This window comes from Lissotriton helveticus, chromosome 3_1 (assembly GCF_964261635.1).
Source record: "Lissotriton helveticus chromosome 3_1, aLisHel1.1, whole genome shotgun sequence".
Classification (NCBI taxonomy): domain Eukaryota; kingdom Metazoa; phylum Chordata; class Amphibia; order Caudata; family Salamandridae; genus Lissotriton; species Lissotriton helveticus.
This window is the reverse complement of record NC_136061.1, coordinates 1,542,966,059-1,542,991,679: the sequence shown is the minus strand read 5'-3', so window position 1 is coordinate 1,542,991,679 and position 25,621 is coordinate 1,542,966,059. Positions and strand designations below refer to the sequence as shown.

The 25,621-nt window shown below is 38.2% G+C and overlaps 1 long non-coding RNA gene across 2 annotated transcripts in view; it reads left to right on the top strand.

Moving 5' to 3' along the window:
• The window catches only part of LOC144825036 (uncharacterized), a 112,122-nt gene extending 86,928 nt beyond the window's left edge, over positions 1-25,194 (top strand). The window contains exons 3-5 of one of the 2 annotated variants that reach the window (XR_013609248.1): positions 3,116-3,185; positions 5,128-5,273; positions 24,854-25,194. This is a non-coding gene — a long non-coding RNA (uncharacterized LOC144825036). Of the gene's footprint in view, positions 1-3,115; positions 3,186-5,127; positions 5,274-24,834 lie in introns of both variants that reach the window. The other variant, XR_013609249.1, reaches the window with a different exon arrangement.
• Positions 25,195-25,621: the final 427 nt, after the last annotated feature.

The window sequence follows — 25,621 nt, the reverse complement described above, 5'->3', positions numbered from 1 at the left end:
AAGAAATCTTGCGCCGCTGCGAAAATATTCCAATGACCCAGAACTCCATGTATCGCTGCAAAGGCCATAATCCCTCCGTAGGAACAAAGCTGTTCATGATCAAGTAACGGATTCATGAGATGATTGTAATTCACTTCAGGAGGTACTGAGTTGCAGAGACATAAGTCCAGGGCCCACATGAAATCACAGCTCAGGCAATGAAATACAGGTTGCACACAGGTGAAATAGGAAAATCGAAATGATAATCCATATGATGCACTCAAAGTCGCGAGTGGCAGAATGCCATACTGGTCAAGCATCCTGTGGCGAAATAGTTCTATGTGCTCCAGCTCCTTTGCGAAGGCAGGACGGACATCCATTTTGTAATAACGAAAATAGGAATACAAAAGATGCAGCTGCTGGTAGTAGATGAGGAAGTTCAGAAAGATAGATCTGAAAGTATGGAGTGAGAGTAGCAGAATGCCTTTAAATGATTTGGTGCAAAAAAAACACCAAACCATTGGTTAGTAGCTGCAAAAAAAATAGTGCAGCTGGGAAGTGGAGGAGCGTTAAAGATTATGAGAGTCACCTTAGAAAATTGTAAAGGAAGGTCACTATTTAATAAGGTATGCAGTTTTCTGCGAGTGTTAGCTAAGTGAATGAGATATGTTTCTGAACAGATGCTCGGGTAGCTTGATTTTGGGACAATAAGGCTGTTGTTCAAGTCTAGGGATGGAAGTTTGAGTTCAAGGCCGTATTTCGCTGCCAGATGCAAACAACAAGGTTCCCATGCGTGGGTGGATGAAGTTAATTTTTAGAGAGAGGCATATGCAGAGTGACTATTACAGACTAAAGTTTGTCGTTTAAAAAGTCATAGTAATTGACATTGCTTGAAAATAAATAATTCATGCTGAGTGTTAAGGTACAATTCGGCATTATAGGAGATACCGGTGTACCTTTGAAAACACATGCAACATTACAGCGCTTCATGTAAAATAAGTCATGCAATTGGTAGTGCCTGGATGTGAACGATTATGTGCGTCATTGATATTTTTGACACTGTGTACTTAAGAATAGTGGAGAAGTGACGCAATGAAATGATGTTAGGTGAGTGTAGTGTAGTTACGGAACGGAAAACGTTTACAGAGAGTTACATTTAGTATGGAATACTTTTTATTTTTTTCACAAACTTAGGTATGAGAATATTGTTACAGTGTTAGCGGGACTGTAAGTTGAAGTTTTATAAACATTAGTGAGATAAGTAAATTAAGGTTTATTTAACATGTGCAGGTAATAATCTGTGAGAAAAGGCAATAGTCCACTGTCTTGTAAATAGGGGTGCGCGACCCAATGCGCGCACCACGTAACTTTTTACGGAGAAAAAAAAATGTTCTTTCACGTTCAGGGTCTATACTGGATCCCCTGAGAAAACCTACTTGGTTAGATAATCTGTACCTTCTCTCCTTTCCATGTTCTAACCCTTTGTTCAGTACAATATATTCACTCGCAGTTACAAAATGGCGGCCAACACTTTCTGATTTCCACAGATTCTAATGTTGACAGACGTTAAACAGGAAATCAGAATTCCGTAAAGTGTATATTTTTGCAATTTTAAGCAATAGGCAAAATAAGTAAACTTAAACTCCTGAAACAATCTTCAAGTGTCGTGTGCCTTTGCACCAATACATTTTATTTATAAAGCACGCGAATCACAGTCTTGTAAATAGGGTTGCGCGACCGAGTGCGCGCACCCCGTAACTTTTTCAGAAAAAAATAAGTTGTTTTGGCATTCAGGGTCTATACTGCACCCCCTGAGAAAACGTACTCGCTTAGATAATCTGTACCTTTTTCTCTTTCCATGTTCTCACCGTTTGTTCGGTAGATTATATGCACTCGCACTAACAAAATGGCGGCAACACTTCCTCATTTCCTCCGAATGGAATGTTGACAGACGTTGAGCAGCAAATTATAATTCCGCAAACTGTAAATTTTTGCATTTTTGAAAAACAGTCAAAATTAAAAAACTTTAAGACCTATAACTATCTTCATGTCTCCTCTCCTTTTGCAGCATTAAATTTTAATTACAAACCACGTTTCCGTTTCATTACACAGGATTGTTTGTCGGTTTTGTACATTCAATACATAGACACTTGTTCTTGTGTGTGAATGGCATTGTGATTTGTTGTTTAACGTCAGTAAAGGGGGCATATTACCAAGCAATAGCGATAATTCTCGCTATTGCTTGGTTAGAGACAAAATTTTACTGGTGAGCTGCGGGGATTTTTATTGCAGATAAACCTTGGTATGACCAAGGTTTATCGCAAATGCGATAAAAAACGGCCGCAATGCATGTATATTGTAGAAAAGTCAGCAATATTAATGCAATACCGAGCTAATGCTCTTAGCCATGTTATCCACCTCCCATTGGTTAACATGGCTAAAAACTGCTCAGGGCAGGTTTTAGCTTTTAGAGATATTCACGCTTTGCGCGAATATCTCCAAAAGTTGGTAATAGGAAATAGTGATGTTAGCGACTGTTTCCAGTCGCTAACATCTTGCCATGCCCACTTTAGGATATCATTAGTGATAATTATTAGTGACATGCAAAGTGGCGCCCAAGATGGTTGCTATCTCCTACTAGCTGTCGCTAACTGGTGTTAGCGACAGCTAGGTAATAGGGAGATAATTTTATCTTTGATTTCTTGGCTTTTAAAGTCAAAAAAGCGGAGATAAATTCCCTTGAAAATATGCCCAATTCGGGGGAATTCAGAAAGTGTTGACCGCCATTTTGTTAAAAAACACCCTGCACATAATCTATATGTATTTAGGTAATAAATATAGAAAGTAAGGTTGTGTAGCAGTGCATATCAAAAATATTGCATGTAGTATCCTGGTAATGTATGGTAGATTATATTGTAAATAATGATTGATTTAAAAAATATGTAGGGGGAAAAATTTGGTAAATAAATGTGGTTCACAAAGAAATCTTAAACTTAGGCTTTACGATATATATTGGATAGAAAATTAGGGAATGTATCTGTTAGGCATGATATTTGGTAGAATGGGTGTATGTTGTCTAATACATATGTCTGTATTATGTTAACTAAAATTCAGTTGTGTGCTTTTTTTTAAATAGTGTTTGGTGCTGAAAAGCAACAACCTGAACTGAGCGTGAGAGTATACAAACAGAAAATCCTTTTTAACAGGTGAGTTGATAATTTTTAAATGATAATTTATTTATGAGAAGATTACCATAATATGCATGTTTTTTAAGAAAAATTACACTGCTTCTCTTTTACATGAGGATTTTAATTTCTATTTTAAACATGTCTGAACATGCTTGTAGTACATATGTATTTTGAAATACGGTTCTATTGTTTATTGGTACAACCTTTTTATGGGCCGGGTCCATGTGTTATTTTCTATGCAGTTTGGGTTCATCTATTCTTTGACTGTAAGAGTTTGCTGTTTACGTTGGTTAATTTTTGCTAAGTCATCATTATCTCTCTAACTTATGCTGTATCATTTGTGTACAGGAATTTTTTAGAAATTATAGAGGTATATTATGATATGGCTGTTGGCGTGATGGCCATTTCGGATGCATTTTTGTGACTGTTGTATCTATTTGCACTCTATTATATGCATTTGCACAGGTGTATTATGATGAGGTCAGTCGGATGCCATGGAGGGAGTAACGGTAGGGCAGGGAGGGACGGAGGGGGGGGTGTAGGGTGGAGAGATCTAAAATGTGGTGTATAGATAAATGCAGGAAAGTATATAATTTAATTAATAAAATAAATGTTTTAGTGTACACAGCATTGCATTTTGGAATGCAGTGCACACTGCAAAATTCATTTAAATAATTAAATTATGTATTTACTACAAATTATCTGTATCCTGGTTTTTAGGTCCCTCCAGCAAAGATCTTCCCCTCCTCGTCTTCCTGCCCCACCATAATTCCCTCCACGAGTCGCGGCTGATTGTGGTTTCATATGATTATGATGACATGTTTTACATTAGATGAAATTTATATGATGAGTATGCTGTTAAAGGTAAAAGCAACTGTCTCTGTGGGAAGTAGCAATCGGTTTAGTGAATGTTTAATTGGTATATTGTGAGTCATTCCTTCAGTTTGCATACAGGTTGAATCACAGTTTGTAGTGGTGAAGTTAGAAATTAGATCTCTACAATAAAATTAGAAAGTGTATAAATAGTTCTACAGCACGAAATGCAGAAAGCAAATGTTACAGTGAAATGTGTTTTTACAGCACAATTTCAATTTAAGAAATTAAATAGGAAACTGTTAATGTCTAGGATGAAAGTATCTGTTTTTTTATAAAATAAAGAGGAAGGTCGTATATTAATCACTGTAGTTAATGTCTTTAAAAGTATGAAAATGTATGTAGTTGAAAGATTACTCAAGGTAATTATTGGTTAACTAATCATAAATAATATATAATTTAGTCTTTATATTTTTTTAAAAGGACACAGAAGATAGCAAAATAAAAAAAATATGGAAGATTACTGTGAAAATAAGAATGTCCATTTTGAAATGGCAAAAGAAGTCCTTGAAGAATTAATTGAAGGACTATTTGAGGATGAAAATTCAACCGAAAATGAGGACTTTTTGGACTGCAGTTTTGATACTGCATACTTAGAGATGGTGGAAGAAGAGAATTTGCTAGAGCAAAATAATAATGAAGTATCAGATGAAATTATGCTAAATGTGCTTCTGGAATATGAATTATTAAATAAATAAAATTATTTTTGTTTAAAAAAAAAAATTGAAAATATTATTATTGTACTGTTAATCAGTATTCTCTTTTTTAAGAATGACAGTAAAAGTTGTGATGAGGTGCATAAAAGATTAAAGTTAAAAAAATAAAAAGCATTAGGAACACCGACAATGTTTGAAAGTTAGAATAGTACTTATATGTCTGAAAAATTACATTCATAGAATACATGTGTAAGGATAACATAGATATGGAGTGTCACAAATTTAGAAACAATATTCAGTGTAGGATTTCCTACTCTGACCAGAGACTGTTTCTTTGTCTTTAATCAAGTTATAAAATCAAGCATTGGTTATAATTTGTATGTTATATGGTAGTAGGGGTCTATAATATTTTTTAACTTTTTTCCAAACAGATTTTCATTTATATCAGAAACATCAATCAATATGCCGACGAGAAATGAAAAAAGAAAGCTGTATAAAAAGACATACCATTTGAAGAGAAAAGAGGCACAAGATTTACCTAATCAACAAAGGACGGAGAAAAATAAGAGTGCTCCTGGTAAGAGCAGCAAGGAATTTTTAAAAAAATTATGTCGGAGGAAAAGTCAATTGGATAATGTTGAAAAGGAAAAACAGTTTTCAGGATCTTCAAGGAGAAATGGACAAAAAAAAACTGTGTCTGAAAAGAGTGGTGAGGAAAATATGTACAGTAAAAGACGTACAAATCAGTTTGCGGAAATAAGGAAACAAATGTTTCATAAGAGAGTTGTTATGAATTTATTACAAAAGGAAAAAGTTTCTAAAAGGAAATCTGCTTTTTATAAGAAAAAAAAATATATAGAGGAAGTTGTGGATGATGCGTTCGAGATGAAAAAACAAATTGTTTATTTTAGTGCTTAAAAGAATAAATACACTAAATAAGGCAATCAGAGTTTTAAAAGCTAAGAGTAAATGGAAGAGACACATAAATAGAACTAATTTTTGTAAAATCTTTTCTGGTAAATGGATGCATACTTCAAATTCTGAGCCATTTTTTAATGAAGAGAGTTACTTTCAAAGTAACGATTTGTTGCATGCAGTTGACACCAGTGGTCGAGCGTATGAAGTGAAGGATGGCTGTCCTATTGAGAAAGAGAAAATTGAGGTCAGAAATACAGAAGGGGAAATAGATGGAGAAGTTTTACAGGGACGTGTTCATGCTCCTGTTTATAGTTGGAATTGTAGCAGTATTTGCAGTGTACGACAGGATTCAATTGATTTCTTTCGCAATTTCTTACGTAAGTACACTAAGGAAAGTTTAAAAAAAAAATTGTAATGTTGCAAGAATTAGATCATTGCAGAGTGAGAGAAAAAATAGGTTTGCAAGGCCATTCTTTGGCTTGTCTTTCAAAAAAAATATGCCAGAGTGTTTTTCATCACTTTAGGATGTTAGCAGTGCATCATACCAAAATGAGAAAATTAGTTAGAAATATGTATTATGCAAAAAGTCCAGCACTTAAACTTAAAGAGTTAAATAGTGCTCTTTTGCATGGATGTGTATTAGATGTGAAGAATATTTGTGCAGAAATTGAGGTAAGTTATATTGGTCGAAATGAAGAGAATGTAGAAACTGATATAGTTATAGAAGGAAATGTATTAGAAAATGTTGGACATTTTAATACTCAAGAATTTGAACAGGAAATAACAAAATTTAAGGTCATTGCAGGTGAAAAACCAAATTTAACTTGTGTGTGTTGTCGACGCATTCATTACAAAAGTCAAAGTAGGTTAGTTGATTTATATTTAAAAAGTGAAGATGAAGACTGGAAGTTTGCTTGATTGATTTCGTACATTACGTCTCGGATGCTAGATAACATACTGAGAATAACCCATTACAGTACTGATTCTTGTGTGCAGTTTGTATTGTTCTGTTTTTGTCCTTTTGGTTTAAGTTTACGTTGGAAACAGCCACAAAAATGTAAAAGCAAAGTACATTTTTACTTGTGAAGTACGTTCGGTACACGTGATCGATCATCCTGTTGACTGCAGCTGACTCTGCAACCAGACGAGGCTATAAGGTCTCTGAAATGCTTCACTTTGCCCCATGAAGTACACCGGCCTCAGGGTTGTAGGTGGTTCACTGTACTGTGACGATGATGCTATAAAACTTTGCAATAAAAAAAAATAAAAAAAAATAAAAAAAGTGAAGATGAAGATAATACTCAGTGGAGAGAGTTTGCAACTTATTTGCTGGTAGAAAACTATTTTGATTTGGGTTTTGAGCAACGTATTTGTAAATATTGTTATAATAAATTAAATGAAAATAAAATACCTGCTAGAGCTGTTCATAATAATCTTGAGTTGATAAATATTCCATCGGAACTGAAGGATTTAAATACTTATGAGACTATTTTGATTCAATGTGTACATCCTTTTCAGGCTATTGTTCGTATGGAGCCTAAGACTGGGAAATTAAATCCTACAGATTTGCAAAGAGGATTAAAGGGTAGAGTTGTATATTTGCCACTTGATTTAAAAAAAATATGGAGACAATTGGTATTGAAAATGTAGAAGAGGAACCTCTTGTTATTCTAGTTAATGGTGTACCTACAAAGAGTAAGAAAATCTGGCAAGATTTAGTGGATGTTAGGAAAGTGAAAAAGGCAACGTTGTATTTAGTTAAAAATAATAGATACTATAAAAATGTGTATGTAGAAGAAGAAGATGTAAGTGATGAAGAGAATAATGATTTCTCTATTGGACAAATTGAAAAAGTCGACATGTCCAGAAGTGAAGAAATTTATGAACATTACAGTGTTCATCCACTGCATTCCAAAGAAGCAATGGGGAATGCAATTGAGTTATTTCAGATGAAAAAAGCAGAAGGAAGTCCTATTAGTGTGTGGGAAAAAAGTTTGGAAGGTCGTTGTTTCGCACACTTATTCCCAACAAGTCAAGGTGCGCGATATGATGACCGACCTATGCAGATTCCTGCATCTGAGTACCGGACAACAGGATTATATGCAGAAGATCCCAGATTTCGTCAATGTATCCCATATTTGTTTCATCTTCTGTTTGAGAGTGACTTATCTGGTCTTTCTTATGCAGTAAACCATGTCTTAAAAAGTGGAGTGCATCTGCAAAATGTTTCAGCAAAGGATTTTATGGATAAAGTGCAACAGAAAGATAGTGTTTTGGATTCTCATCTAATTAATTTAATGGCATGTCAGCGTGGTACTAATGAATATTGGTACCGTCGTCATGGAGATTTAAAATGCATGCTACGAAACTTGGGAGCACCAACATGGTTTGTAACTCTAAGCTGTGCAGAGTACGCCTGGGAAGATTTATTGGAATATCTTCGAGAGGCAAATGTAAATATTGAAAATATAAACTACAAGACACCAGGAGAATTGTGTTCGTTGGATCCGGTTAATGTTTGCAGATATTTTAATCATCGATTTGAAGCAAAGATGTCGTTTCTTACAAACAAGAAGAATCCACCGCTTGGTGAAGTTTGGGATTTTTTCTGGAGAAAAGAGTATCAAGCTAGAGGTGCTCCACATATTCATATGTTACTATGGATCAAGGATGCTCCTAAATTTGGAAAAGACTCCAATGACACTGTACTGTCTTTCATTGAGGAATATGCCACTTGTGACATACCTAACAGTACAACTGATAAAGACTTAAGAGGAAAAGTCTTACGGTTTCAAAGACATCGTTGTGGAAAATATTGTCTGCGAAAATTCAAATCAAAGGATAAGTTCTATACAAAATGTCGTTTTGGATTTGCATGACCAGTGCTTTCAAGAGGAAGAGTGAACAATTTGATGTCATCTTTGCGACATAACATCACAAGAAGATCACCCAAAAATACATACAATTTAAGAAGAGGAGAAGAGTCCAAATATATAAATGACTACAACCCTGTCATTTTGTCCATGTGGAATGCTAACATGGATATACAATATGTTGCAGACAACTCTATTGCTGTGGCTCGATATGTAACGTCTTACATCACGAAATCTGAAAAGACGGAACTGAAGGAGATGTGGGAAGATATTTCTCATGAAAAGAGCCTAAGCAAGAAATTGTATACATACAGTTTGAAGATGTTATCACATCGAGAAATTGGAGCATATGAATGCTGTGATCGATTATCATCAGCAAGTCTTTATGCAAAATCTCGAAGTATCCTGTGGGTGAGTTTAGGTCTAGCAGGAACACGAAACCGTGTTTTGAAAACTGTGCAAGAAATTGAATATTTAGCCCAGAAAGAACCAAACAGTACAGACATTCTGAAAACAAATATGTTGGATACATACTATCCAAATAGAAGTACTCTGCTTGAAAATATTTGTCTGTATGAAGTCCTTGAAAAATACACTTTTAAAAGGAATATTAGAGAGAATGTTGAAAAAGGTATGTACGCTGTAATTGGACAGGAAGGATGTCTGGTGAAACAAACAAAAGGACATTTTATTAATCACCGAAAACTGAGTTGCGAAAATCCAGACAAAAGAGAATTTTACTATTTAGCTCTTTTGCAACTCTTTAAACCATGGCGTACTGAAGAGGAACTACTTGGAGACTTTGTAAGTTATGAAGATTCTTTTAACGCATCTAAAAGTAGTATAGAATGTCCTGCTTTTAGTAATTATCTCAAAATGTTGAACGACGAAATAGAGCAAGAAGCAACAATTGCAGCAGAGATTGCTAGAGAAAGTTCACAAGACACTCAAAGTTCAGCATCGTTGAGTCAGGATCCACTGGGAGAACCAATTATCCGAAATGAAGCAGCCACTGCCATGGATGAGGTGGAAAGAGCAATGCAGCAAGCTCAAGAGGATATAATAAACTTAGAAGAATTGGAGAAGGAATTTAATCTTGAGCAAAGACATATATAATGAAGTGACAGAGCACATTGAGCATGGTTTTCGTCATGAGAAAAAAGAATGCTCATGTATGTCATTTCAACCTATTCGACTATATGTAAGTGGAGAAGCTGGGACAGGGAAAAGTTTTCTTATAAAAGGAATTACTACATATCTACAGCAAAAAACTCAGTCACCATTGTCTTGTGTTGTGACAGCTCCAACTGGATTGGCAGCACATAATATTAAAGGTATTACTTTACATCGTTTACTGATGCTGCCAGTTGAACATGAAAACAAATTACAATATCACAAGCTATCTGGAGATGCTTGTTATGAAGTTTCAAGAGTTCTTAAAGAAATTAAACTTCTTATTATTGATGAGGTAAGCATGGTATCCAATTTAATGCTTGCTTTTGTACATTTAAGAATGCAGCAGATACTTAAAACTGACTATGATGTTTTATTTGGAGGGAAACATGTCATAGTTTTTGGAGATCTACTGCAACTAACTCCTGTAAAAGGACAATCTGTATTTGAAACTGTGACACATGAAGACACCAGAAAGTGCCTTGGCAGTATTGGAAATGTTAATATATGGTCACATTTCAAATATACTGAACTGATTCAAAATATGAGACAGGCAAAGGATACTAAATATGGAAATATTCTTCAAGATATAAGGATTGGAAGATTAACTGAAGATGCAAAAGAAACTCTACAAACTCGATTACTTTGTAAGTTGTTTCCCAATGAAGATAATGTACCTGAGAAAGTATATAGTAAAGAGGTAAAAGATAAGTCAGTAATATGCTTGATGCCAACTCTAAAAGAATGCTCAGTTTTCAATGAGAAAATGTTGAAGTTGGAAAATCAAGAAATTAAGAAACTGGAAGCAAAAGATAAAATAGAGCATGAAGGAAGTACTATTGTTTTGTCTGATAAATTAAAGTTAAAATTGGATAGTCTACAGACATCTATATCTAAAACTGCTGGTTTAGAGAAGAATCTGTATGTATGTTTAAATTGTCGGATTATTTTACGGAGAAATTTACTTGTAGAAAGAGGTCTGGTGAACGGAGCAATGGGTAATGTTGTTAGTTTTGTAAATTACCCAAATAGAGATGAGATTGAATTTTTACGAATAAAATTTGATGGAATTGAGGAAGTTCAACAAATCAGTCGCTGCTCAAGTCGTTTTTTACTTGTAAAAGACTTGTATGTCCGTTGGAAACAATTTCCAATTTGTTTGGCATATGCAGTGACTATTCACAAATCGCAAGGTTTAAGTGTAGATTGTGCTTTGGTAAATATTGTAAATAGTGTATTCAAAGAGGGTATGGGATATGTTGCTTTATCACGAGTTAGAACTTTATCTGGGCTTTATCTAATTGATTTTGATGAGACAAAGATCAGTGCAGATTTAAAATGTGTAAAGGAGTATAATAGGTTTGTCATGTATTCCTACAGGTTCTGTATCGATCCCCCTATTCCTGACCCTGTTCTGGTTAATAATTAACTAGCAGCCATCCCACGGTGCAAAAACCGTTATCTTATTAAGCCACACCACGGCACAGGAACGCGTTATCTGATTAGGTCATAACGCATGCCATCTAATTAGGCAAGCACTATTCCTCCAGCCCCTGATAAGGCATACGGAGTTCTCAAAACAAATCAAACCTATGACAACCTGGGAAAATCCCTGCGGCCATTGTTTTGATTTCACCGAGAACTTCAGCATAAGAATGTGCGAACGAGCCCGTTCATATGACATCCTTATTGACGTATCCATGTCCATCCTTACGTCAATCTCGGCACCTTACAGGTATAAATATTACCGACATTGCCTTAAGCAAACACACGCGGTGGTGACGAGATCGGAGCAGCGAGACTTGCCGAAGAGGCCAGCACACAGCGAAGCCCACTGGCGCTGCCCCGCCTTCCTGACGCGCTGAGAACGAGACGCTGCTTTTCTCCTGCCGAGAAATCCAGCTCCGGCGCTTCCAAGCAGCCCTCGCAGGCAGCTGGAATATCAAGACCAGAGACGAGAGATACCAGCCCTCAACCATTCTAGATCTCAGGTACAGAACTGAATAACCCCTTGCAGAGAATTCTTGAGTCAGTCACTTGGCAAAACAAACTTAACTTAAACTGCTACTTATCTACTCCCGCCCACGTATTAGGCTTAGGTCAGGTACACTGGGGTAGGCTTGGTTAGAAGCACCAGTTGAGTACGATTAGTCAAATGTATATATGTATGTATCTATTTTATCAGTTTTAAATATCATATGGCTTAGAAACCATATCAATGCTTCTGCAGTATTATTTTATACTTCTACTTTTATTGTATGCACTTTACTTAACCATAAGTATCGCAATAATATCGATTCATTTCTCTTGTACGAGAAAAGAGACTGATCAATAAATAACATCTTTTATTGAACACGCCCGTCTCTTCCTTTTCTCTACAATCTGGTGAAACTAAGAATGCACTGAACTGACTGAGTAAAATAAGTTGTCTTTTGTTTTCACACGACTCTAGAGATACACTCTTGATTAGGGGAGAGCAAAGTTGTCATGTTCTATGGTTGTCAGAAACTAAATCCCTTCTTGTCTATCCAGGGAGGTTAAACTCCTCCTTGCCTATTCGAGAAAGTTTCTAGTGAACTCTGAGCTAGCTGGCAAACCCAAAACTTTAAGTCTAATATCGTCAGTAGAAGACCTAGTTAACCTCTGTCCTAGGTCTATACTATTGGAGGTATTATTCCAATGCGCAGAGCCTATTGGGATAATAGGAACTACAATACATGGCGCCCAACGTTTGGATAGGCGATAAAACTAACGCAAGACATTAGAGTAACTCAGTCGTGCTTTTTCACACAGAACCCCTTTTTTCCCATAATACTCCAAAGACGTCTGGAGTGGGTGAAAGGTCATATCCGCCAAACCTCGCAGGAGGAGACTCCTATGTATGGTTCTTGGTTTAGTCAACGTTGAAGGATACACTGTTCCAAAATATTGTGCATCTAATCTTTGTTTCCATAGAAACCTGATCTGCAAATAAATAAAATAATCTTCTTGACAATAGTATGTCAGAAACTGAAGAAGAAAGGGAGACAGCTAGAATAGCAGCTGAACTCCTCGCAGCAGACAATACTCTGCTGGAAAATGACCCAAGTGCAATACTCATCCCGGTCAACATAAGGAAATCTATAACCTTAAAACTTATAGAAAATGGACTGACACCAAGAGGTGGTACAGTCATATTCGTAATTGAGGCACACGAATATCGGCAGACAGAGGTATTCTATTCATGGATAAACTTTCCAGCAGCAAACGCTGTAACAAAAGAGTTCCACTATTACAAAATAGAGGAACCTCCTAATGAGTACACTCCTTTCGAGGAGGTGGAAATACCACTCAAATTCCAAGAGCACCTGCTCTTGTTTCATGGCGCCCTAAAACATAATAATCACATCACCAGGCTCGGTCCACTAGGTAGACCAGGAGCAACGTGGCCGGTCCTAGCCGGATATACACCACATCCAGACATTGAAGAAATGCCTGCAGCAGAGCTTTTAATACAGCTAAAACAACTAATCAAAATACATAGACAATTAGTCCAATATGTAATGCGGACTTCAACAGTCCAACCAGCAGTTAAAATTCCACAGCTGAACCCTCATCAGGGTAACACAAATAAAATCACACCACAGAACATACAGTCCTGTCTGGGTAAAGTACCCGCAAAACGGGAACAAATACCCTTCTGGCTAGCACAAAAAATCACTCAAATAGAGGCGGTGTTTCCAGACACCACCCCGGTAGAAAAACACAGGATTCTGACTATCTGTCTTCCAATGGGAATCGCACCACACGTGGAAGACTGTGACACTTGGGGTACAGTCTTTGCTTCCATATACACAAAAACACATGGTGTACCATCCATGTCAGTAATACCAGATGTGCTAAAACAAATTCAAGATGAATACGGTCCAGAACCCGCTTTAACTCTCGGTATGAAATTACTGAAGGACTTCAAGCAGGTCTCGGCTATATTATTAGCCAACATAAAGGGAGAAGCAGCAAACGTGGCGATCCGCCAAAGGTTAAAAGAGACAGATATAGCAGACCAACCAACTGAAATTGCCAGAATCATAGAGAAATCCTATGAAGAACTAGGAAGAGATAGTCTGGGTGGAATACCGGTAAAACCTCAACTGATTGAAAGTCCTGAAAAGATATTTATTAAAAATAATTTAAACACTCAGAAAAAGAGCTGGGATGGAAACAAACAATCCAATCCTAAAGAAAAAAGATTCCAGTCCAGAGGAAGGTCTCCTCGGCGGAGAGAAAGATCTCCGAACCAAGGACGCAGGTCTCCCCAAAGTGAGCCCTCTGGGAAAAAATACAACCTTAGAAATAGGGATAATATAAAGAAACCTGATAGATATCAAGATATTGATACACGTCCCTCTCAATCTTTTCAGACTTCCTCGCAGAAATCGGAAAGAAGAGGACGATCAGAACACAGGGAAGAGCACGTCAAGTCCAAAGACAAGGAACCTGCTCATCCAAATAAAAAGTTACAATTTCCAAAAAAGAAGGTAGCCAGTATTAAAGTAATCAAAGATGCCGAGAATACTGAGAACACAGCTGAAAAACGGAGAATGGGCTCAGACAATGCTAGACAGCGCAGCAGAAGTGAGCATAGCTCGCAAAGTCCTTATGAATCATCTGGAGACAGTGGACACGAATGAATACACTCAGGTGGAAACTGCAGACACCAGAGTTAGCAAACCTCATAAAATATATGAAATTACATTGCGTATAGAGGGGGATAAGACTAGAAAAATAAGGGGACTATTTTGGGATAATCTGTCCAAGGGCTATGACATCCTTCTAGCTGAACGAGGCTGGCCACCAGAGTTTGTCAGGGAGTGTCCTCATGGCGAAGAAATAATTATGCCTGCCTTCTCAAATCACATTCCAATTCATAAAAAATATACACTTGCTAGAAAGTGGGCAGTAGCTCAAGCTCCTGCTTTATATAAAATCATGTAGGATGGGATGAGGACTCTCCTCCCCACAAAATCCAGTTAAAATCACAACCTACTGCACAGAGGCAGTACCCAATTAAGCAAGAAGCTAAAAAACAGGTAAAAGAGATCCTAGATCAACTTGAATACCAGGGGGTGATTGAAACTTGCACCTCACAAATGAACAATCCTTTGTTTCCTGTCTCCAAACCAGACAACTCATATCGTCTAGTTTTGGATTACAGACACCTTAACTCATGTTGCATAACATTTGCAGTACAAAACTCGCATAGTGCTGCACTAATGAATAACATAGTGCGCAAAAAATACAAAACAACATTAAACATCTCTAATGGGTTCTTTTGTCAAAATATAGCACCAGAGAGCAGATATGTGACTGCGTTCTCGGTAAATGGCTCGCAAAAAAGCTTCTGCCGTTTACCCCAGGGGCACAAGAACAGCCCAGGATTATTCTCAAAGAGAGCAACAGAATTACTACAAACATACGATGACGAGGCATTATCGTATGTCGACGACATTTACCTAACAGATGATGACTTGGATACTCACTTGAAGAGAGTGAACACCATAATACTTGGGTTCGCAGCAGAGGGTTACAAATTCAACTTTAAAAAGTCAAGAATTGCCCATCTAACAGTCCTGTTTTTAGGATATGAATTATCAAGTGAAGGCAAAAGCCTGGCTGACAATTTCCTAGAGAAATGTGCGGTACTCCAAGCTCCTAGAACACTAAAAAACTTACAATCAATTCTAGGCTTCCTAAATTTCGGAAGAACATACATTGCACATTACGCAGAAAGGATCAAACCCCTTTATGATCTAATAAAACCAGATTTTAAAAGAATCAATTGGACTCAAAAACACACAGAAATTTTGAGATCTTTACAAACAGACATGTTAATTAAAACAAAATTAGAAACACGTGACAACACACGCAATCTTGTGATTCGAGTCATCCCAGGAAGATGTGGATTCACATACCTGACCTCTAATGAGGGAGAAAAGGTACCAATCGCATACAAATCACACTTGTACACAAAGGCTGAAATGAAATTTAGTCCAACGGAAAAAATTCTGACCGCGGTACAGACTGCTGTAGCAAAGGAGCGGGCCCTAGCACAAGGTAAACGAATAATCATCGTGACACCGATACCAGCCCTGGAGGCGGTAACAAAGGCAAGCATTCCGAATGCTAAAGCACTCCATCCAAGGTGGATACAGTGGGCTAATTCTCTTGCTGCAACAGACGTGGTATACGAGTTTGATCCCAACTTAAAAACACAAGAATTTCTCCAATACGAATTTGAATGTCCTCCGCCAATCGAAATTCTGCCTCTAGAACATTACGGCTGTATAATATATACAGACGGATCAGCACAACCCGCAGTAGGGGGTAAACAAGCTTACAGTGCTGCGTGCGCGATTCTTAAAGGTCGCTGGCACGAAGGGAAATTTAAACCAGCGGTCACTAAAACACAATCTCTAGGAGATTGTACAGCTCAGCGAGCTGAACTACTGGCATTCAAGATGGCGCTTGAAAATACCGATCGAGAATTCCCCACACTCATAGTGTGCGATTCATATTATTGCGTTCAGTCTTACAATGAATATTTGCAGATCTGGCTTCAGAATGGTTTTAAGGATGCAAAAGGGTGCAACAATAAAGCAAGAAGTGCTTTGGGAACAAGTAGTTCTATTACAGAAAGAACTACCAAAAACTCACGTGATACACTCACTGAGTCATCAGCGTGATGGCGTTCACGTTGCAGGGAATTCATTGGCTGAGAAAGCCACAACGGCAGCAACTGAATCGGCTTCCGTAGTCAAGAAAAAGCATACAGTAAAACGCATTGTCGGTGAAACTTTGCTGGCGTTAAAAACGTCATCAAAAGGCGACTGCTCAGCACTACCGATCAATTATCCACTCAATTATACATACATAATCGATGCAAACTCAGTCCCTTTTGCTCGAATCCCTGGAGTGGGGGATAGAGTGATTCCAAACACGGACAGGAGAGGCTTGTTAATAGCAGACGCACATATGGGTGATGGTCTCAGACACCTCAAACTAAAAGATTCTCTGGAAGAATTACAATCAGTGTACTGGTGGCCAGGTATGAGCCTGCATCATCACATCTTTGTAAAGAACTGCCCCGACTGCAATAGAGATCGCAGTGGCGAGAGAAACGGTATATTAGCATGGCGTTTCACTCCAGAATTGATCAACAATAAAAATTAATGCGTCCAATTAACATATAAAGACTAGTTTCCACTTGTGATGTAGACCCCAGCACTCGGCTGACGTCTGGACTGTTATAAAAAGATTTGCGAGTCTATAATGGCATATACGCTAGAAGCATGCTACGTTTGGCTGAATGTTTTTTCTTCTTGCCTAAAGCGTATGAAAAACATGGCCAAATGGGCATAGTATAGCGGGACGCTTCTCACTTCCTACCTGAGGGAACGGGATGGTGTAAAGAAAAAACCAAAGGCATAAAGCAATCTATAACAGCGAAGGTATTAGGTTCGGGAGCTGGGTGGGTCAAACATCTAAAAAGTGTCCAACGTAGTCTAAATAACCTGCCAAGAAATTTTCTGAGGGGATTCAGTCCGTACGAATTATTGTTTGGAACTAGAATGATGGTCTTAGATCTTGACAGTCAGACTTCAGTGGTTAAAGAAAAAAGCTTTGATATCAAAGATCGTTTGGCTATTTTGCAGGACTTAAACGAAACAAGGAAAGACCTGAGCAACATAAAGTTGAAACAACAGCCAACGACCACTGAAGAAAAACCACCTGTCCCAGCAAGACCTGTCTGGATTCCAAAAGTCGGGGATCTAGTCAGAGAAAAGATCGCGGTAAAGAAGGAATTTGGGCCTTCTTACAGAAAAGCAGTTCCTGTCTTGTCTATCAACGGGACAAGATCAGTAGTACTACCGCCCCTTGCTGGTAAAAAGGAGAACAGAGTTGTATCAATCGACCTGATAAAACCACAATCATGTGGCCGATAACAAACAGTAGGCCAAGTGGACTCCCGATAAGTAGTAGAACACCAAGATTTGCTACAAACACAGAGGTTCAACCTAAGAGGCTACTCACATTTGAAATGTCAACAGAACAACAACAAGGACTATGCAACAATGCTATGGAACTTAAACCTCTAAAAACCCAAATAAAAACATTTAGCAGAGACACACCGATCTACAATGAAGTAACAAATGACTATGCTGCTGCAACAAAACACGCTAATAAAGCAAACAGTAATCCCGAAGCAATAGGAACAATAGACAGAACGGCATCTGGTTACTTCATCAACTTCAATGATTCATCTGAAAACCTGAGTGAATCAAAGGAACAAACATCAACAAAAACCTTTAAAGACAAAGCTAAGGAACTTTTTCAACATCTGAAAGAAACCTATCTGATTTCTCCGTGGATTGAATTCTGGGTGGCCTTAGGTGCACTTATCCTCATACTTTGGCTCATCATGGTACTATGTTTGGGACACTTCATTGAGGTAAAATATGCTAAAATGGACACAGCAAGCCAGAAAATCAACTTGGTCCTCAAACCACACACGTCTTCACACGTCGAGAAAAGAGAACTTTCTTCAGTCAACTTCACAGCCAATCCTATACCCGGTGGGGTAGCATGGGACAATACTGATTATGAAATCTATGGCCCGGTTGAAATCCTGAAGTATCCACATCAAATCAAGATCTCATTGAGTGACTTTGTAAAACCAAGCTCAGTTGCTGATGATTGGGACGTTGAAAGCATTAATAATATGATATCTGACCTAGTGATGTCTGCTAAATTTACAAAACATGATTATTTGCAGGGTTCGTCTAATTATGATAAAATGTTCTGCTATAATCACTATAGTAATCATTATCTGCATAAATCTGCACAACCTAGAAATGTTTTAAATTATAATCAATGGGAACACTGTGCAACCCCTCCAAAAGGTAGCTCAAGAAGTTTTTATGACAAATATTCATATTTTTCAGGGTTCAACACAAGTAATGCAGAAACATTTTATTTCAAATTATCAAATAAGACAGGTACAAAGACCATGCTTACAAACACTAAATTGATATATTCAGACTCATTTTTTGAGCAAATGAGTACATTTGGTTTTGATTACTGGGACAAAAATGTTGAAGTAAAAAGTGTTTGGGGTACAAAGGAATGGCAAGTACAAGGTATAGAATCATTGTTTAGAGCCTGCATGATCCCAGAACAAATTATATTTTTGAATGACACTGTTCAACAAACTACCTGTCTTGGCCTAGCCAAAATCAAAGACTTAAACAAACCGTCTATTCCAAAGCCATCAATGAACGGTAATATATCTCTAGATGAGGAGATAGACGTAAACCATATATTAAGCCAAAACAGAACACATCCTGATTGGAAACAGTGGTTGATCTGGCCCACAGATACTAATAACTGTCAAGACAGATTCCTGAACAAAATCCAGGGGTTCAAATTGACAAGGCCAGACCCTAGATATTCCCAAAGACAACACCCAGGGATAATTACCACGTACAGTGTGGGCAAGCTCTGCCTTCAATGGCTACAAACATCCACACTGGCAGAAATTAAGCAACACCTGACTTTACTTACTGATGGTGCTGACTTGCGTGATTTCATTATGGGACCGCGCAAACAGCGTCAAAAACGCTTCATAGCAGCCTCTGTATATGCAGCTTATAACGAAGCCTGGAAAATAACTCAAATTGAAACGTCAGAGAGAATACGGGAAATTGACCGTATTAATTTGGAAAAATCACTTTCTGTAGTGGACAATGGGTTAATGACTCTGTCCTCCAGAATATACTCTTTGGACAGCATTGTGTCTTCAGCAATCGACATAATATCGCAAGACTTACTGTTGTTACAACACGGTCAGTCCCAATTGCGTTCTATTGTGCAACTTGGCTGGACTTTACAAAATCTGCGTTCAGGCTATGTGCCTTGGCGTTTAATCAACACAACGTCACTATTTAATATCTTTAACCTCACTGATAAACAAATCAGTATGGCACAGAAGGGTGCTGATTATACAATCCTGAGCATTGAGAAACTCGAGAGATTACCATAGACAATGTCAGAACGACCTGTCAGTGAATGGATAATACATGGAATAATTAATATTCCAATATCTACTTTCAGGTTTCAATACTGCCAAAAATATATACAGGCTGGCATGTACGAAAAATTGGGTAAAGGGTACATTAAGTCAACATGGAACTTGCCCTATTCACATGCTTGTGTCAGTAATAAAGGCCGGAAAGTGTTTCTTAGTGGCAATAATTGTGCCATGTCACTAAGCGGTACACTTCTGTGTAATGGTATTAGTTTACACGGAGCCTGTGAAGGGTCCTCGAATAACCTTTCATGTCACCAGCTAGGCACACCTGCGACACAAATAGAACCATTCTTTAGGAGACTATCGAACGGGAGTTACATTATAATTGTAGACCGCAGATGTTGTAGCTTGGTGCCCGGAATACCTTATCTCATAAGTACGACTGCGAAGGTCATGTGCTGTGAACGAGTATTGTTCCCCAGCGCAATGCCAGACAGGGAGGCAAGGTTATGGCCGAATTTGAAAATTGCTTCTATTCGAATTGATACTTTAAGCAGAATGAAAACAGTGCTCCTTCAGACGCCGACCAGGCTCACGTCATCAAAAGAAACGTATGATCTCCAAGTTGCAAGGACAACGGCAGAGATTCATTCATTGTTATCAACTAATTCCCCCATACATTTCGCAGAAATCCTGAACGAAATCTTAAATATTTCTGATACCAGTGGAGTCTCAAATGTATTTAAGACAGTGTTTTCGGGGGCTTTAACACCATTTAAAGCCATTCTGGGTATTTTTCCGGACTTTGTCCATTCCATCTTTGGTGGACTTCCTCTCCTTTTGGGACTAGTGGCAGGAATCCTATTTTTGATTCTCTTATTTCGCTATGGCAAACCATGTCACAGACAAAACACCTGCGACAAGGGAAGAAACAATCCTAGCCATTGGATACCGGGACCGGATATCTAAAATCCTTGGACTGTCCCGGCTTAGAGACCTGAACATGACCTGGTTTCTTTCATTTAGACCAATGTGGCAAAGCTGTGTTTTACCTGTATTAAGGTGCTTGCTATGCGGAGAAGAATGCGTGTTGGACACCTGTCTGACGCTACAATCGGATGCGCCAATGGATGCAGAAACTTTGTTGGGTCCGGTCACGGCTCATGCATTGTGCTGTCCCCAGCGGCTACCAATCCTGATGACGGCATTCGTGGAGACTTCACCACTACGATTGAGGGGTAGTGAGGTTCAAGATGAAAGCAGCATCGATCAGGTACGACCTTCTGTCAGCTATGCTGATCGAAACATCAATGAAGGCAATCATGCTCATGAATGCATGGTAACATCTTTTTCCGAGTTATTGGAACTTTCACAAGAAGCTGTTGACAGCTTTTTCGACAGTCTAAATAATATGATGTTCTCACCAGAGCAGAAATAATGACTTTTGAGCAAGCTAGCACACGGCGTTTCCATCACCCTGAATTTGGCCTTCAACTTTAATGATAAAGTAACATGAACAATTTTTCTCTCCAGCATGGACAGCAGATTTTTTCACAATCCCCAAAATATTTTTTTGCAATTTTTTGGGACACTTATCTTCTGCTTAAAGTAGAAACTATTCTTAGAGAACTGAATTTCTATTTTAGGAACTTTAGAGACATTAGCTGCCCTCTGACATGTTCATGGATATTTTATTTTGTGATGAAATGGTCTCGCATTTTTTTCTTCTGTATTAAGAGCCATTTCATGTGTTATTTTCACATTTTATTAATAATAATATATGAATATGCGTGATTAATTTAGCATTTCTCTACTGCTTGAGTGCATATGGTGCATATGATTATTTTTTTCTCGTATATTACATACTTTCAAAATACATATAAATGTATTTTTGGGTGGTACGGTATACACATACACTACTGTATATTTACTATGCCTAGATCTTGTAAATATGGACATAGTCTGCGTGGAGTGGGTGTCATGTATTCCTACAGGTTCTGTATCGATCCCCCTATTCCTGACCCTGTTCTGGTTAATAATTAACTAGCAGCCATCCCACGGTGCAAAAACCGTTATCTTATTAAGCCACACCACGGCACAGGAACGCGTTATCTGATTAGGTCATAACGCATGCCATCTAATTAGGCAAGCACTATTCCTCCAGCCCCTGATAAGGCATACGGAGTTCTCAAAACAAATCAAACCTATGACAACCTGGGAAAATCCCTGCGGCCATTGTTTTGATTTCACCGAGAACTTCAGCATAAGAATGTGCGAACGAGCCCGTTCATATGACATCCTTATTGACGTATCCATGTCCATCCTTACGTCAATCTCGGCACCTTACAGGTATAAATATTACCGACATTGCCTTAAGCAAACACACGCGGTGGTGACGAGATCGGAGCAGCGAGGCTTGCCGAAGAGGCCAGCACACAGCGAAGCCCACTGGCGCTGCCCCGCCTTCCTGACGCGCTGAGAACAAGACGCTGCTTTTCTCCTGCCGAGAAATCCAGCTCCGGCGCTTCCAAGCAGCCCTCGCAGGCAGCTGGAATATCAAGACCAGAGACGAGAGATACCAGCCCTCAACCATTCTAGATCTCAGGTACAGAGCTGAATAACCCCTTGCAGAGAATTCTTGAGTCAGTCACTTGGCAAAACAAACTTAACTTAAACTGCTACTTATCTACTCCCGCCCACGTATTAGGCTTAGGTCAGGTACACTGGGGTAGGCTTGGTTAGAAGCACCAGTTGAGTACGATTAGTCAAATGTATATATGTATGTATCTATTTTATCAGTTTTAAATATCATATGGCTTAGAAACCATATCAATGCTTCTGCAGTATTATTTTATACTTCTACTTTTATTGTATGCACTTTACTTAACCATAAGTATCGCAATAATATCGATTCATTTCTCTTGTACGAGAAAAGAGACTGATCAATAAATAACATCTTTTATTGAACACGCCCGTCTCTTCCTTTTCTCTACAATCTGGTGAAACTAAGAATGCACTGAACTGACTGAGTAAAATAAGTTGTCTTTTGTTTTCACATGACTCTAGAGATACACTCTTGATTAGGGGAGAGCAAAGTTGTCATGTTCTATGGTTGTCAGAAACTAAATCCCTTCTTGTCTATCCAGGGAGGTTAAACTCCTCCTTGCCTATTCGAGAAAGTTTCTAGTGAACTCTGAGCTAGCTGGCAAACCCAAAACTTTAAGTCTAATATCGACAATAGAAGACCTAGTTAACCTCTGTCCTAGGTCTATACTATTGGAGGTATTATTCCAATGCGCAGAGCCTATTGGGATAATAGGAACTACACTACAGGTTAAGAAGAGAATATGCTCCAAGTTTACCTCAATATCCTTTAATTAAAAAGAGTATAGATGGTCAGAAAAGGAGAAACGAGGAACAATGTACTGAAGTAGTAGAGAAACGAAGAAAAAAAGATGAGACTGTCATTGATAAGAGTAAGAAAACGGTTAGTACTACAGAGATTGTTGGATTTAAATTTGAAAATAGGTGTGGTGTCAACTGCTATGCAAATGTAGTGGTTAATGTGTTTTTTTTCTAAAAAGTTTACAGGAACAGATTAGAGAAAATCAAGAGCAAACATTTTGTTCTTCTTTAAATTCTGTGTTTGAAAAATGTACCAGTGGTAATAGTGAAGTAGCAAGTGTTTCAGAAGTAAGGAATGTTTTAGACATATGTGCAGAACTAAATCAATTTTCTCAGAATATTCAGCAAGATTGTCAAGAATGTATTATGTATATGCTTACAGTTTTGGAAGAAGAAGGTGTAGGTATTGATAGTCTTTTTGGCCTTTCTTATAAATGGGAACATATTTGCCATAATTGCTCATTTACAAGTAGTACTGACATACATACAGAAAGATTTATATATTTAACATTACCAGATCGTAAAACAGTGTCCTTTAATAAACTAGTTAAAGATGCGTATCAGAACATGGTCTGTTCTCAATGTAATTCAGAAATGTTATCTACCTTATTTATCCATAGATATGGACAGTATGTTATTTTAATGCTTCAACGATGCAGAGCTGATGGAAGTAAATTGTCAACTTTAATTCAAAATTATGTGGCTTCTCAAATATCTATTTCTAGAAGAACATTTGTCACTGTAGCAATTATTTTTCATGAAGGGTCATCTATATCATCAGGACATTACATAGCTTATTTGAAGAGTCCAACTGGTTGGACGCTGTGCAATGATAGTCAATTAAGTTTTAAGAAACGTTTGCCTTCTGAGTTAAGAAATTCTTATCTGATATTTTTGCAACCAAAATTTCAGTGAAATTACTTGGTGGAGTCAGAGTAATACTGTAAAGATATGAACATGTGTTCTTTAGAAATATGATGTGATTAAGGGTGTTCAAATATAGAAATGAAACTTTTATGTGCTAAAGTGATAGCATCAGGTAAGGTTTCCTTAATGTTTCTGCTACAGGACATGTTGGAATTAACTTATACTATTTAGCCACGCGGAAAACAATGAGATATGAAAATGTTGACTTAAGATAAATGTTTTTAGAGTATACTTACTTGGAAGTTTCTTGAGAGGTACTCAAAAAAAACAAATTAACTCATACCATTTGGCCTTGCGGAAATGTATGAGATATCTAAATGTGGACTTGAGATAAATGTTTCTAGAACATACTTACTCGCGAGTTTGTTGAGAGGTACTCAAAAAATAACAACTTATCTCATAGTATTTGGCCATGCGGAAAAAAATGAGATATCAAAATGTTGACTTGAGATAAATGTTTTAAGAACATAGTTGCACGGTTATTTGTGGAGCGGTATTTAAAAGTAACTGGTATACTTTAGTTAGTTTATAATTGTGGAATATGTGCTGTGCTTACTCAAGAAATTGCGAATTAGAGAAAAACATTTAATACATGTTTTTTTCTAGGTATTTATAGTATGTATAGAGATCTTGTACGGGTTTTTTAAATACAATCATTTTGATTGTGGGGTTTTTTCCCCGCTGTCACATGATGATTACTATTGAAATCACTGTTTATAGTGAAAATCAATTTATCTGAGGACAGCAAAAATAAACCAGTAAATATGTTGTTTAAGTTATTTTGTTACGACGCAGGACTCCACAGACAATGGGTCTAAAGAAAGCCCGACTCAGGGGGAGAACGGGAACGGCGCCCGACGCAATCACCCGAAGCAGCGCAAACCTACCGCCCAGCAACAAAAGCAGGGACAGGTGGATGCAGTAGCAGCGGTGGGCTCCTTCAGAGACGACCGATAGACAATTCACACGGACACTGAAGATAGCACAGTCCACTCGGACTCGGACAACAGTATGATCCTATTCCCGACGGTGACGTCTAGAGCCGCGGACGAACTTATAGACAATGCTCAAGAGTAATACCTCCTATGGATCAGACTTGAAGCTTGAGTACAACACGATATCCTTTTCTGTGTGAACTAAGGGGGCGGCGGGGGTGAGGGAGGGGGGGAACTGTGCTTGCTTAGGGGGTATATGCGGCCCTTATCTGCTGGGGAGCTCTACGTGGCCTGACCTCGGGTGGGGAGGAAGACTTAGATGCGGGGATTGCGGGATGTGTTTCCTGCGCCCCCTGTGCTCCTACGGCACATAGCCACAGTTTGCTGACTGTATCCGTATGGGGCCACCCTTGTTTCCCCCTCCCCTCCCCTCCCCTGCCCCTCTGCTTCCCCCCCCTCCACTAGACGTGGCTACATATACCGCACAATCCCGAAAGAACTCTCCCGGTGGCGCCGTTGAGCTGGCGACTTCACCAAGCATGGCACTATGGACACGGCAAGTGCTTGGCCGACCCCCCACTAGCGTATGCAACGTTACCTGTTCAATTACGTTCCAAGGTTTATGGTT